Source organism: Hyla sarda, chromosome 11 (genome assembly GCF_029499605.1).
Source record: "Hyla sarda isolate aHylSar1 chromosome 11, aHylSar1.hap1, whole genome shotgun sequence".
NCBI classification, from domain to species: Eukaryota; Metazoa; Chordata; class Amphibia; order Anura; family Hylidae; genus Hyla; species Hyla sarda.
In genome coordinates, this window is record NC_079199.1 from 43,507,918 (window position 1) to 43,520,661 (window position 12,744).

General features: G+C 42.5%; 1 protein-coding gene across 1 annotated transcript in view; it reads left to right on the forward strand.

The window, feature by feature from the left end:
• The first annotated feature begins 1,206 nt into the window (after window positions 1–1,206).
• The window catches only part of HIF1A (hypoxia inducible factor 1 subunit alpha), a 102,251-nt gene continuing 90,713 nt past the window's right edge, over window positions 1,207–12,744 (forward strand). Inside the window, exon 1 of the mRNA XM_056545737.1 lies at window positions 1,207–1,287. The gene's annotated coding sequence lies outside the window, so the exon portion shown is untranslated. The remainder of the gene's footprint in view (window positions 1,288–12,744) is intronic.

Below are 12,744 nucleotides of genomic sequence, written 5' to 3' on the forward strand. Positions count from 1 at the left end.
TTGCACACAGCACCCCAGTTAAAATCAGTCCCTGGAACATGTTCGCTCTGGGTCTGATTACCGGCGACCACGCAGCCAAGATCGCAAGGGGCCCCAGCGGCGGGACCCCCGCGATCAGGCATCTTAACCCCTATCCTTTGGATAGGGGATAAGATGTCTAAGCGCTGGAGTACCCCTTTAAGACCCCCTTTTTGAGTTAGAGAGGAAAGCTGTTAACAAGCAGCAGCTCTTGCTCTGGCAGACTCCGGCTGTCTATATATTGAAAAAACAGCTATTTATGGGAATGGATGGGAATTTCTGCCTGGCTCCTAGAAAAAATCCAGACCCATAATGTTCAGCTGATTGATGATGTGACTCCATATCCCTATAGGTATTGTGGACTATGCAATTTTTTACTATGACCATTAAAGTAGTATAGCTGCTAGAGATGAGCGAACTTACAGTAAATTCGATTCGTCACAAACTTCTCGTCTCGGTAGTTGATGTCTTTTCCTGCATAAATTAGTTCAGCCTTCAGATGCTCCAGTGGGCTGGAAAAGGTGGATACAGTCCTAGGAGACTCTTTCCTAGGAATGTATCCACCTTTTCCAGCCCACCGGAGCACCTGAAGGCTGAACTAATTTATGCAGGATAAGGCATCAACTGCCGAGCCGAGAAGTTCGTGACGATTCGAATTTACTGTAAGTTCGCTCATCTTTAGTCCCAATCATTCATGGTTGAGGTGGTTTTTCCAATTCTAATTCCCAAAACTAGTGAGTTGGCAAAAGTTGTTTGCCACCAAGCTTAACCGGTAACCAGCAGTTTTGCCAATCCATGTAAAAGAATGGGGAAAATGTTGCAGCATTATGGCTAAACAATGCCAATGCCGAATGTTGGGTTGGTGGTTCTTGGAATGGCAGGGTCTGTTTTCAGGCAGTTGATTTGTTTTATTTTTTTTTATTTTTCTATTAAACCTATGCTCTATGTCTAGGCCTCTGAAGGAAATTTACCTCCACATGAAAATAAAGCAGAAGAGTTTCTAAATCTGTATCTTTACCAATAGCTAGACAACTTAAAATAACCAAGTATTGTTTTGCCATTTAGGTATTTGCTATTTCCGCAGGAGATGCATTTCCTCCATTCTGCTATAGAATAAAATATCAGATGTTTTCATACCTACTGTTGGCTATATTAATGACTTTCCATTATTCTCCATTGTCTCATCAGACCCGCATGTTCTTGAACTTTACAGAGCTGGACCTGTCCCAAAGTCAAAGTTGTTTCCTGGACAGTCCACACACAAATAAGGTTGAATATTCTTGTAGAAAATTGTATTCCAATTATTCTTGTACATAAGAACATCGAGGAATGGGATTTAGGAAAAAAAGGAGCCAAAGTACATTCTTGTGTTATCTGACATGTACAACTATATTGGTAAATAGTTGTAGGATTCCTGGACACTTATTTTTATAGACACTTTCTTTGACTATGGAGGTTGTTCCTAATAGGACAGGCTAAGGTGTAAACAGTAGGTACTGCTGTCATGGATGTAACTTCACTAAAGTTGAACGAAATTGTTGAGATTTTTGTTGGACGAACCAACCACAATCTGATGTCTATGCCAATATCTGCCACCGTTGAGGGATCTTACAGGTTGGATTTGAACCATTGGATCCTACTGTTCCCCCTTGATTTGGGGGGAATTAATGGAAGTGTCGAAAGGATTGTTCAGGCAACAGCTACCTCACGTCTATGGGCAGCTTTTGAATGGATTCACATGAAGCAGAAAATCAGTTTTATGCATCTAAGTCAGATTGTTTCTGCAGCAGGTGCATGGATATCTGCAAGCTCTATTTAGTTCAATGTTATTGTTCCAGAAATATCTGCAACAAATCTTAAAGGAGAAGTGCAGTGAAACATAACTTATCCCCTATTCAAAGGAGTTTGCCAGGGCCCAGTTCAGGAGATCGCAGGGGGTAACAGCGGTCGGATCCCCGCCATCTATAACTTATCCCCTATCCGAGTTATGTTTCACTACAGAACTCCTTTAAGCCTGTGATCATAAACCTTAAAGGGGTACTCTGGCCCCAAGACATCTTATCCCCTATCCAAAGGATAGGGATAAGATGTTTGATCGCGGGGGATCCCGCCGCTGGGGAAACTCGCAATCTAGCATGCAGCACCCACCAGTAAGTACTGCCGGAAGCGCTGGAGGTTCTCAGTCTTTTGCCTCCCAACCATGGGGACGGAGTATCGGGACATCATGACCCTGCCCCCGTGTGACATCACACCCCGCCCCCTCAATGCAAGTCTATGGGAGGGGGCGTGGCGGCATTGAGGGGGCATAGACTTGCATTGAGGGGGCAGGGCGTGACATCACACGGGGGAGGTGTCGTGATGTCACGATACTCCATCCCTGTGGTCGGGAGGCAAAAGACTGAGAACCCCCAGCGCTTCCGGCAGGACTTACAGGTGGGTGCTGCATGCTAGACTGCGAGTTTCCCCAGCGGCGGGACCCCCCCCCCCCCGCGATCAGACATCTTATCCCCTATCCTTTGGATAGGGGATAAGATGTCTTGGGGCCAGAGTACCCCTTTAAGTAATTGGGATCAATGAAATTGGATCTGCCAGAAGATAGTCATCTCTATAAAGTGCATAATTATTCACGCTCCCCAAAGTGATGCCTTATGTACCATATTGAGAAGCCTTCTGTTTGTATTGAAAGCCCTCACACATCAATTAGCCAGGTCTAAGGGTATCTGGTATGTCTCACTTGTTGCAAATGCCAGGACAGTAATGTGCTCACCGAGAAGCAAGATACTTATATACATATATAAACAATATATACATTATTGAGGCTTCTCATAGCCTGAAGACAACAGGACGCAATGCTATCATTTCATGACGCTACCTACCATCCAGGGCCAAGACATTGACTTGCACATTGTGCCCACTTAGGGTCCTGGACCTGGGTGTGGCCACAACCTCTGTACTCCTATATGGGTATTGTATGTACCTGGTATGGTTCTTAGTGAAGAGGTGCCCATACGTTCTGCTCTACATTATAGAACCTTATTTACACCAAGTATACCACAGTGCATCAGTTTTCCCCGGAGTGTTCCTTTAATTTTATTACGCCTCTTTACTATAATTTTTAATATTACAAATGTAGTCTGAATGTTTCTTTATCTCAATCTGCATCCAACAACCAAATGCATAAATCCATGTTCTTTCCAGTTCTGCATTTTTTATATTATTGCGGTTTGTTGCCTATATCTTCTGCTTTCAGAGTTGTGTCGGCTCATTCTCCGCAGTTCAGTATATTACAGTATATTACAGTTTATTATTGCAGGAATTATGAGCTGTGCTAGGATTTGTTACCCGCAAGCTTCATATTGCATCACACGAACACATCTGTCTGTCAATCTTCTTGGCAGAACTGTATTCACACACAACCTGCTGTAACACTAGTGATCTATATCATGCTATGCTAACACTTGCCAAGCATAGTTTATTCCACATAGTCATTCATGTCTAAAAATATTCCATTTATATGATTTATAACCATCACTGTTGGAAACCAAGTCAGCCATTTCATTTATAACTTGTGGCGTACATGTTATAGACCAATAAACTCTTTCATGTCTTGCCAAAATTTTATCATCAATAGATATTTTCTAATGAGCTCTTAAAGCGGTTGTCCCTAAATTATAACTGTGGATAGATTATTCCATGCACAGGTGACTGGTGAGGGTCTGACCTCAGGGAGCATAACCAATCACCAGAATGGGGGTCCCTTTCCCTTCAAGTGAATGAAGTAACCACGTACATGCCCAGCTGCTGCCCCATTCACACTCTCTAGGAGCGCTGAAGATAGCTGGGTGTTTAACTGTGGATAGGTGATAAGTTACAATGTTAAGATAACCCCTTTAAGTTGTCAGACAGCCAAGGTAGTATTAAAGTTAAAGGGGTATTCCCATCTGGGACATTTATGGCATTACCACAGGATATGCCATAAAACTCTCCTAGATACAGGTTCCACCTCTGGGACCCACACCTATGTTGAGATCAGGGGCTTCTCGGCCCCTTCCGGTTTGTTTGTGGCTGCTGGAGGGGCCAAGATGCCGAAAACAGATGAAGCATTGACTCCTGGATTTGGATAAACAGTGTAGCTTGCAGGGCTGTGCCGCTTGCTCAACTCACATTTATGTCAAAGGGTGTTATAAAAATATAATTCACAATAGAAGAGAAAGGAAGCGGAGCACTTACCGTGTACGTAGGCAGACGAGGCACTTGGGTCCATGCAGGGAGGCGGCATCTGGTAACCGGGGGGAGCTCAGGCATCGGTCCAGTGACCGTTACACGCCACCAGGCGCTTCGTCAGGCAGCGGCCTGACGAAGCGCCTGGTGGTGTGTAACGGTCCGTGGCCTGACGCCTGAGCTCCCCCCTGTTACCAGCTGCCGCCTCCCTGCATGGACCCATGCCCGCTCCAGAGATCACCCTATTGAAGTGACTCGTCTGCCTACGTACACGGTGAGCGCTCCGCTTCCTTTCTCTTCTATTGTGAATTATATGCATGCTACATTTCCTAGCGTGTAGCACTCACCTGAATTCATGTTACATACACCTGAGTGAGTTGTCTATGAGTTGCGTACACAGCATATATATAGCACGGTGGTGCCGGCATTCAGTACTTCTTTTTGTGATAAGGGTGTTATAAAAATGTTATACCTCACTTGCTTCAGCTGTTTTCAACTTCCAACCAACTTTGGTGGCTGGAAACAGGCGATAGGGGACTGGGAGCCATCTTTTACCAAGATGGGAACACCACTTTAAGGCCCTTGCACATGGCTGTATTAGGGATCTCCAATGGCTTTACAGAGTGGCCATAGACTGCAAAGGGCCCATATTATACCTGTATTATTATTACTATGCCTTTATTCTCAAAGGCATCTCAAGTGCCCCAGTATGATGATTCCATGGGGCACCATATTCTGCCCCTACATGCAGTGCATTACAGCACCAAACATTACTTCTAGGGGATAATATGCCTCATAGTAGCACCATATAGCAACATATGGAATGTCTATGAGACCATAATATCTAACTGTACCAACCCTTGAATTAACAAAATAGAAAAGGGTAATATTGGTTAATTAAAAAAAAAAGAAATTGTGGATTCCAATGCATTTATGTATTTTTCAATATATGTAATTTTTTTAAATTTTTTATTTATTTAACAAAGATGTTCAGCTTGGAATGTTTTCAGGGCAAAAAGTCAGTCATATTCTGTTTGTCACCTGCATCGACTACTAGATGGCAACCAGAGGTAACTTGAAGCTCTTTAATCCTAATGCAAAATCTGTGGAACTGGACTCCCACCTACAATGTGCCATTCGTAACGCTGGTGTTGTCTTAGATTACATAGGGGTCTCTTGGCCCCAATAAGGCCCATTTACATGGGCTGATAATTGGCCGAACGAGTGTTCATAAGAATGCTAGTTATGATAGTCGGCCCATGTTGAAGGGTCGGCAGTCAGGCAGCCAAGTAGAGAATGGTTGCTCATCAGCCAAAAATGTTGTTGTATTTTTTCATTCCAAAAAAGAAGACAACATTTAAAATCAAACTGTATTCAGCCTAAGAGGAGATGCGCAGCACTGTTCTTATCATGTTGCTGCTCATTTCCTGGATATGTTTGTTAGATGTTATCATAACCTCCACATGAAGGAAACATGAGTCTTACTCTCATCCTTGGGGCTAAACCAAGATGACTGCTGACGTTCTGTGGTGTTATTCAATGCATAATTTCCCAAAAGCAATGTAGAAGAAACAATAAGAGGAGGAAATTATTTCTGTTTATATGTCATTGGGCAATAATATAGAAAACAATCCAATTTACCACAATTCACTTTAGCATTTGCATGTTTTGGAGGTGTTTGTGATCATTACAGATGTGCTATACTTGTACAGCTGGCGGTTTAAAGGGAATTTTCTGTCAATTGTACGACAGAGCCGCAGCTATACAGACAAGGATACATATCCTCAGGCTATCAATGTAAAAGTCCTGTAAACCCCTTTGACATCATGAAATGGTAGACTTATGAGTCTAATCACTTCACCTGGGTGAGCACCGGCACCAGCAGCCTAATGAAATGACCAGGTGCAGTAATAAGACTCCACCCCCTTTCTCTGCAAAGACAGGATTCATAGGAAATGTAGGCAGCATTATCAAGTCATTTCAGTGATGAAAACTTATGCTTGCCACATTAGCTAAAACAGGTAAGCACAAGGCATACACATAGCCTATGCTTGCTTATACAGGAAGAAAATACATTTTCCAGAGTGTTTCTTTTATAACTATTAGGATATGGGGAGGGGGGGGCCATGCTATCATTACACTTGGGGGGGACAAAGCAGGGACAGGTGTGGCGTTGTTTGTAGAAGAAAGTGACCATGTTTTTCTAATCTCTTACGACTTCTTTGATAAGGAGAATGGACTCCAGTGCCCATAGGTTCCTGATGTGTAATTCCATTATTGACTCGAGTGCATTATTTTGTAAGGTAAGTCATAGTATACAAGTTCAGTCAGTGAATATGGTGTCTGTGTGCACACGCCACATTACACAACCAGGGAAGGGAGTGACTTATACAAATAATATAGCACAAAGGGCAGACGTGAGCTCACAAAAACATCTTAAGTAATAAAAGTATTGCCATTTTGTCCAGTTCCTTGTTTTGTTTTAAAGTAGTAAAACCCTTTAGTTAAATTACAACCAATGATAATAATGCAGTAACACTATGCAGCGCTGGACATGTCTCCGTACATATAGAGGAAGGAATTCATCATTGCCTGCCTATATTCTGTACATATATTCTAATAACAGATAAGGGCAGTTTTTGGCTTTCATTCCTGCGACAAAATGGGGCATGATGTATAATAAATTAGAATCTGAACCAATTTCTAATGTGTACAGGGGCCGCTTCAGATGGTTTGTGCATGTTCGCTTTTAAGTATGCCCTTGGAGTCACTGTTACATTTTATCTTGTATAAATGCGAATACTAAGGCTAGGTTCACACACAGTATTTGGGTCAGTATTTTTAGCCAAAAACAGAAGTGTAATCGCTAAACTATAAACTAGTTTCGTCAAGTTACATGGTAGTCACAATAAACAGTGGTTGTAAACCATTTTCCCTCCCCCATCTGACTAGGGGGCTGCAAGACTGACACATTTTTAGTATTTATCTTGAGGAATAATCGATAACGAATTGTCCAGCATCTATCATATGCCATTTAGAATACCAATCTCTGGAAGCAAAATTACTACCTCTATACCACCAAAGATGGTGATCAGCCTGGAAGAGACCTCCACATGGTGACACTTGTGCAGCAGGAGGCAAAACTGGGAATGTCCCATTTCATATATAGGGCTTACATAAAAATGAACCATATTATTATTAGGCCCTCAGTATAAGGACCCAATGGAGCAGCACCCAGAGATGAACAAGAGCCAAGAGTGAGGAGCATAAGTATACGGACTGCTGCTGGGTAAAAAAAAAAAGGCTAAAAGTCACCCCCTTCAGCTACCACCCTTTTGGACCAATTTGTTGTATGGGTAAAAAAATTGGCACGTAACAGCTGTATTTTTATTTTTTATTTTTTTTACCATTGAGTCTTACTGAACTCAGTAGTAAAAATAAAAAAACATTTTTCAAACACATTTTACAGCCAAATTTTTACAGTTGTAAAATGTATGTCTGAAGCTGTGTTTAGGGACATATTTAAAGGCAAATTTAGAATTTGTTCCAAAATGCATCTCAAGTAAAAAATTGCCATTTTTGGGGGGGGGGCTAGGGCTTTTGCTATAGCCCAGAAATACAGCTTAAAATACAAAACTGCAAAAAAATAAATAAATGAACGAGCAGCCAACAATTAACTGAAAAAAATCTTAAAACACATCAGTAAGTAAAGAAAATATGACTCCTTCATTTGAGAAACTTAGAAGTTATAGACTTGAACCAATTTTAGTATATGACTTAAAAAATTTACATGACTGTTTTTTGTTTTGCCTGTTTTTTTTTATCTTTGCGGGAGAGATTTATCAAAACCTGTGCAGAGAAAGGTTGCCCGGTTGCCCATAGCAACCAATCAGGTTGATTCTTTCATTTTTAAAGTGACCTCTGAAAAATGAAAGAAGCAATTCGATTGGTTGCTATGGAAACTGGCAAGTTTTCCTCTGCACAGGTTTTGATAAATCTCACTAAGGCTGGGTTCACACTACGGTTTGGGATTACGGTTCCCGTATACGGCTGGGAGGAGGGGTGGGCGGGGCTTAATCGCGGCACCCGCACTCATCCGTAGTTAATGTATGTCTATGAGCCGACCGGAGGGAACCGCAGCCTCCGGTCGGCTGCTTTATCGGCCGTATGCGGTTTCCCGACCGCAAGCAAAAACGTGGTGCAGGCTCCATGATTAAGCCCCGCCCACCCCGCCTCCCAGCCGTATATGGGAACCGTAATGACAAACCAGCCTAAGTCCCTATACACTACTTACCGAGCAGGCCAACAAAAAACCTACCCCCCACAGTGTTTAAAAAGAGAGACAATGGGGGAGATTTATCAAAACCTGTGCAGAGGAAGAGTGGTGCAGTTGCCCATAGCAACCAATCAGATTGCTTCTTTCATTTTCCACAGGCCTCTTTAGAGGCCTGTGGAAAATGAAAGAAGCAATCTGATTGGTTGCTATGGGCAACTGCACCACTCTTCCTCTGCACAGGTTTTGATAAATCTCCCCCAATATGAATAAATGAGAGTATGGCACTCAAGGTTATATGGAATCCAAGTCAAGGTATATAATAAAATCCTACAATTTATTTAAAACGGTAAAATAATATAATCATTCCACTAGTGACACACCTGTGGGGTAATCAGCACTAATACATAACAATAAAATGAAGAAATAGATGGTCCAGCGCAGGATAACGTGCAATAAAAGCCAAAATTTATTGTAGATTCAAGCCATAGGATAGCAGGACACAAGGTAACGCGTTTCAGCCGGAAAGACCAGCCTTATTCATGGTATGAATAAGGCTGGTCTTTCCAGCTGAAACGCGTTACCTTGTGTCCTGCTATCCTATGGCTTGAATCTACAATAAATTTTGGCTTTTATTGCACGTTATCCTGCACTGGACCATCTATTTCTTCATTGCTTACCTTGGTGTTGGTTCACACGGTGCCGTGCGACAGGCGTCTGGCTGGAAGGGTGAGCTGAGTTATCCTATACTCCATAACAATAAAATGTAACATAATTGATAAGACCACTAAATAAGTCTGCCAAATGTAAATTAATACAGATCTGATGGGTATATCGAGAAGAAATACTACTGAAAAATACTGAAAAATAGTGAAAAATATTGACTAGACTATTTTTTCAATATTTTTCAGTAGTATTTCTTCTCGATATACCCATCAGATCTGTATTCATTTACATTTGACAGACTTATTTAGTGGTCTTATCAATTATATTACATTTTATTGTTATGTATTAGTGCTGATTACCCCACAGGTGTGTCACAAGGGCCCTGTGACCCACTAGTGGAATGATTATATTATTTTACTGTTTTAAATTATGGGATTTTATTATACCTTGACTTGGATTCGCTTGAGCGCCATACTCCCAATTATTCATTTGATAAATCTCCCCCTATGATCAGTCTTCCTGCGTGATCATACATGGCTATTGGGTTTTCCCATGAGATGTATTTATGGAATGTCAGTAGGACAACCCTTCCATATAGAATCTGGTATTGTCAACAGTGGGTTGTATCCTCTCACACCATTCCAGAAACACATCATCACTATATAGGTTTGTTAGTTGCATTCATATAGGAGACCACTGGTTAGTAGTAATATAAGGAAACCAGACAGCATTGCACTCAACACAGTGAAATCAATACAGGCCATCAAAGATAAGCAAGACCTTGGCTGTGCAGGTAGAATGGACACTTGCTTTCCTGTGGAGCACTGTCAGAATCCTATTAAAAGGGTACTCCAGTGCCCAAGCGTTCGGAACATTTTGTTCCGAACACTGGGTGCGGGCTGCGGGGGTGGTGACGTAACAACCACGCCCCTTCATGATGTCACATCACGCCCCCTCAATGCAAGTCTATGGGAGGGTGCGTGGCGGGTTCCACTCCCCCTCCCATAGACTTGCATTGAGGGGGGCATGGTGTGAAATCACAAGGGACGTGGCAGTGATGTCACGACCCCCGAAGCCCAAAATGTTCCAAACACTGGGGCACTGTTGTACCCATTTAAGATGGAAAAGTTAATACCGATGAATAATTCCAAGTAGAATGATGCGTAGAAGCACATATACACCATGTGTAGTCTTTAGCCTCAGTCTACCTTGCACAGTGTATTTTTTATGACTAGAGTAATGTAAGAAGAGGGCAAAAAGCATGTGACCTGGGGCCTCCATCTAATCACCCTTCTCCATCCACCCTGATGTCCGTTTAGTGATCCTATGACAGTAAGAACAGGTGAAGTATTGTCCATGCAAGCATTTGGCTCTAGTTTTATTAACCCTAAGGGATTTGATGTGTTTCCATCTCAGTAACTCACACAGACATTAAAGGAGTACTCCGGTGCACACTTTTTTCATGTTATCCCGGCCGGGCTGCAAAATAAAAGAAAACAAACTTTATCTCACCTGCCAACCAGCCCCCGGAGCTCTGGTACAGGTGTTCGGTCCCCGGGCTGTATTCTTCTTACTTCCGGTTAGCCCGGCACGTCACACGGAGCTTCAGCCTATCACTGTCCGAGGCGGGACATCGCTGCGGCCAGTGATAGGCTGAAGCTCCATGTGACGTGCCGGGCGAACCGGTAGTAAGAAGAATACAGCCCGGGGACCGAACACCTGTACCGGAGCTCCGGGGGCTCGTTGGCAGGTAAGAGAAAGTGCGTTTTCTTTTATTTTGCAGCCCGGACGGGATAACATGAAAAAAGTGGGCGCCGGAGTACTCCTTTAATAGAGTGGCCCAGGGCAATAGACTTTCAGGTGGAAACAGGTCCCTGAGAGGAATGGAAACCTACCAAATAATTTGCCATGGATCAACACCTACCCAATCCTGGCCCATATCATTATCTATTGAGCTGTAGGTGTCCTGTGGCCTTCACAAACAATGCACTGTACGTTGATATGCTAGCAGAGACTAAGAACGATTAAATACAACTATATACCGATGCTTTCATAAGCAAATTAGGGTTTTCTAAAGAGTGAACTGAGATCCTCTCTATTTCCCTCTCGAGGGAACTTATACCTGTTCAACTTGAAGTACAACGTTATACTCTAAAGTCTGCTAGGAGTGCCAAGATCCTTACTCTTACCATGCACTCCCATCATGCACAAATATTTGTGATAAAAAACCTCATACACATGACCATAATAGATCTGTAGTTTCAGCACCATTACACATATTGACAATACAGCATAGTATCCAATGTGGTATGCAATAGAGCCATACATACAGTATTAGTGTGTAACAACATGACACAATACAGGACAAGAGAACCAAGGGAACTAGTGCCAGCCTACGTGGTGTAGTTGGGTGTATGGCAAAACAGGACTTCATGTACCTGCATGCCTTATATTTATTAATATCATGATGTACAAACTGCATGTAGATGTTGAGTACCTGCTTAGATATATGTAGTTATAGGGGGTGTTCAAGGCCCGTCTGCCACATAACCACCAATACAATAAAACCTCTTTAAAAGACTGCTTCTTTGAGAATTACCACCCCCACCCTCTTATCTAGACCACATTTCATGTTTAAGATTTTCCACCATACATTATAAATTGTGGCTATTTTCTTTAAGAAGACCACTCCCATAAAAGACCACTTTTGAAGCAATTGTTGGTGTCCCACTAAAGAGGTTTCACTGTCATATAAGGTCAGAAACCTGTGCCCACTGGTGGATCATCTGGTGCTTTATTACCATATAATGATACATGCCCACAGCCAAACTGGCAGTATTTCCCTTGAGTGTTCGTGGTTTAGTGCCGCAGTCCTTAAAGTGCCCCAGACAGCCACAGTTATACTTTAAATGGGAACCTATAACACTGAAAATGCAATCTGTTCTGCAAGTAGCATGTTATAGGGCAATAGGAACTGGACTGCATTTGTAACACTTCCATAGAGTTACAACACTCCTGCTTGTCACCAAGGCTATATTCACACCTCAGAATTTCCGTGTGTAATTCCGCATTGGAATTCTGCATGGAGATTCCGCTGCAGCAGTCCAGTTGAGTCCCATTGAATTCAATGGATTCTTCTGCGCTGTGCACACTGCAGAATTTCCAAGCCAGATGTTATTGGTGTGTAAATTCCGAATTCTGTGTCCACAGAAAGAATGAACCTGTTCATTCTTTCTGCAGACTTCACATTGAATGCATTGCCATCTATGAGTCGGCGCATTCCCGTGCCGTCCTAGCTCCGGCAGTCTCCAGAATGTCCACACGTGTGAACATAGCCTAAAGGTACTACTAGCCATTGATAGCCAGCTATTATAACCAGAGAAGATGCCACAGGTTTTACATTTACACCCCGGCCATGCATAACAACAAGAGCTGCTCAGACGGGAGAAACTGTTCTATGACGTCCACATGCCCCAATAGGTTGTCTATATGAGTTTCTAACATTTAGGATATCCATACACAGAACATAAAAAAATTGTCTTGATCATTTTAGAGTATTTTGAAGG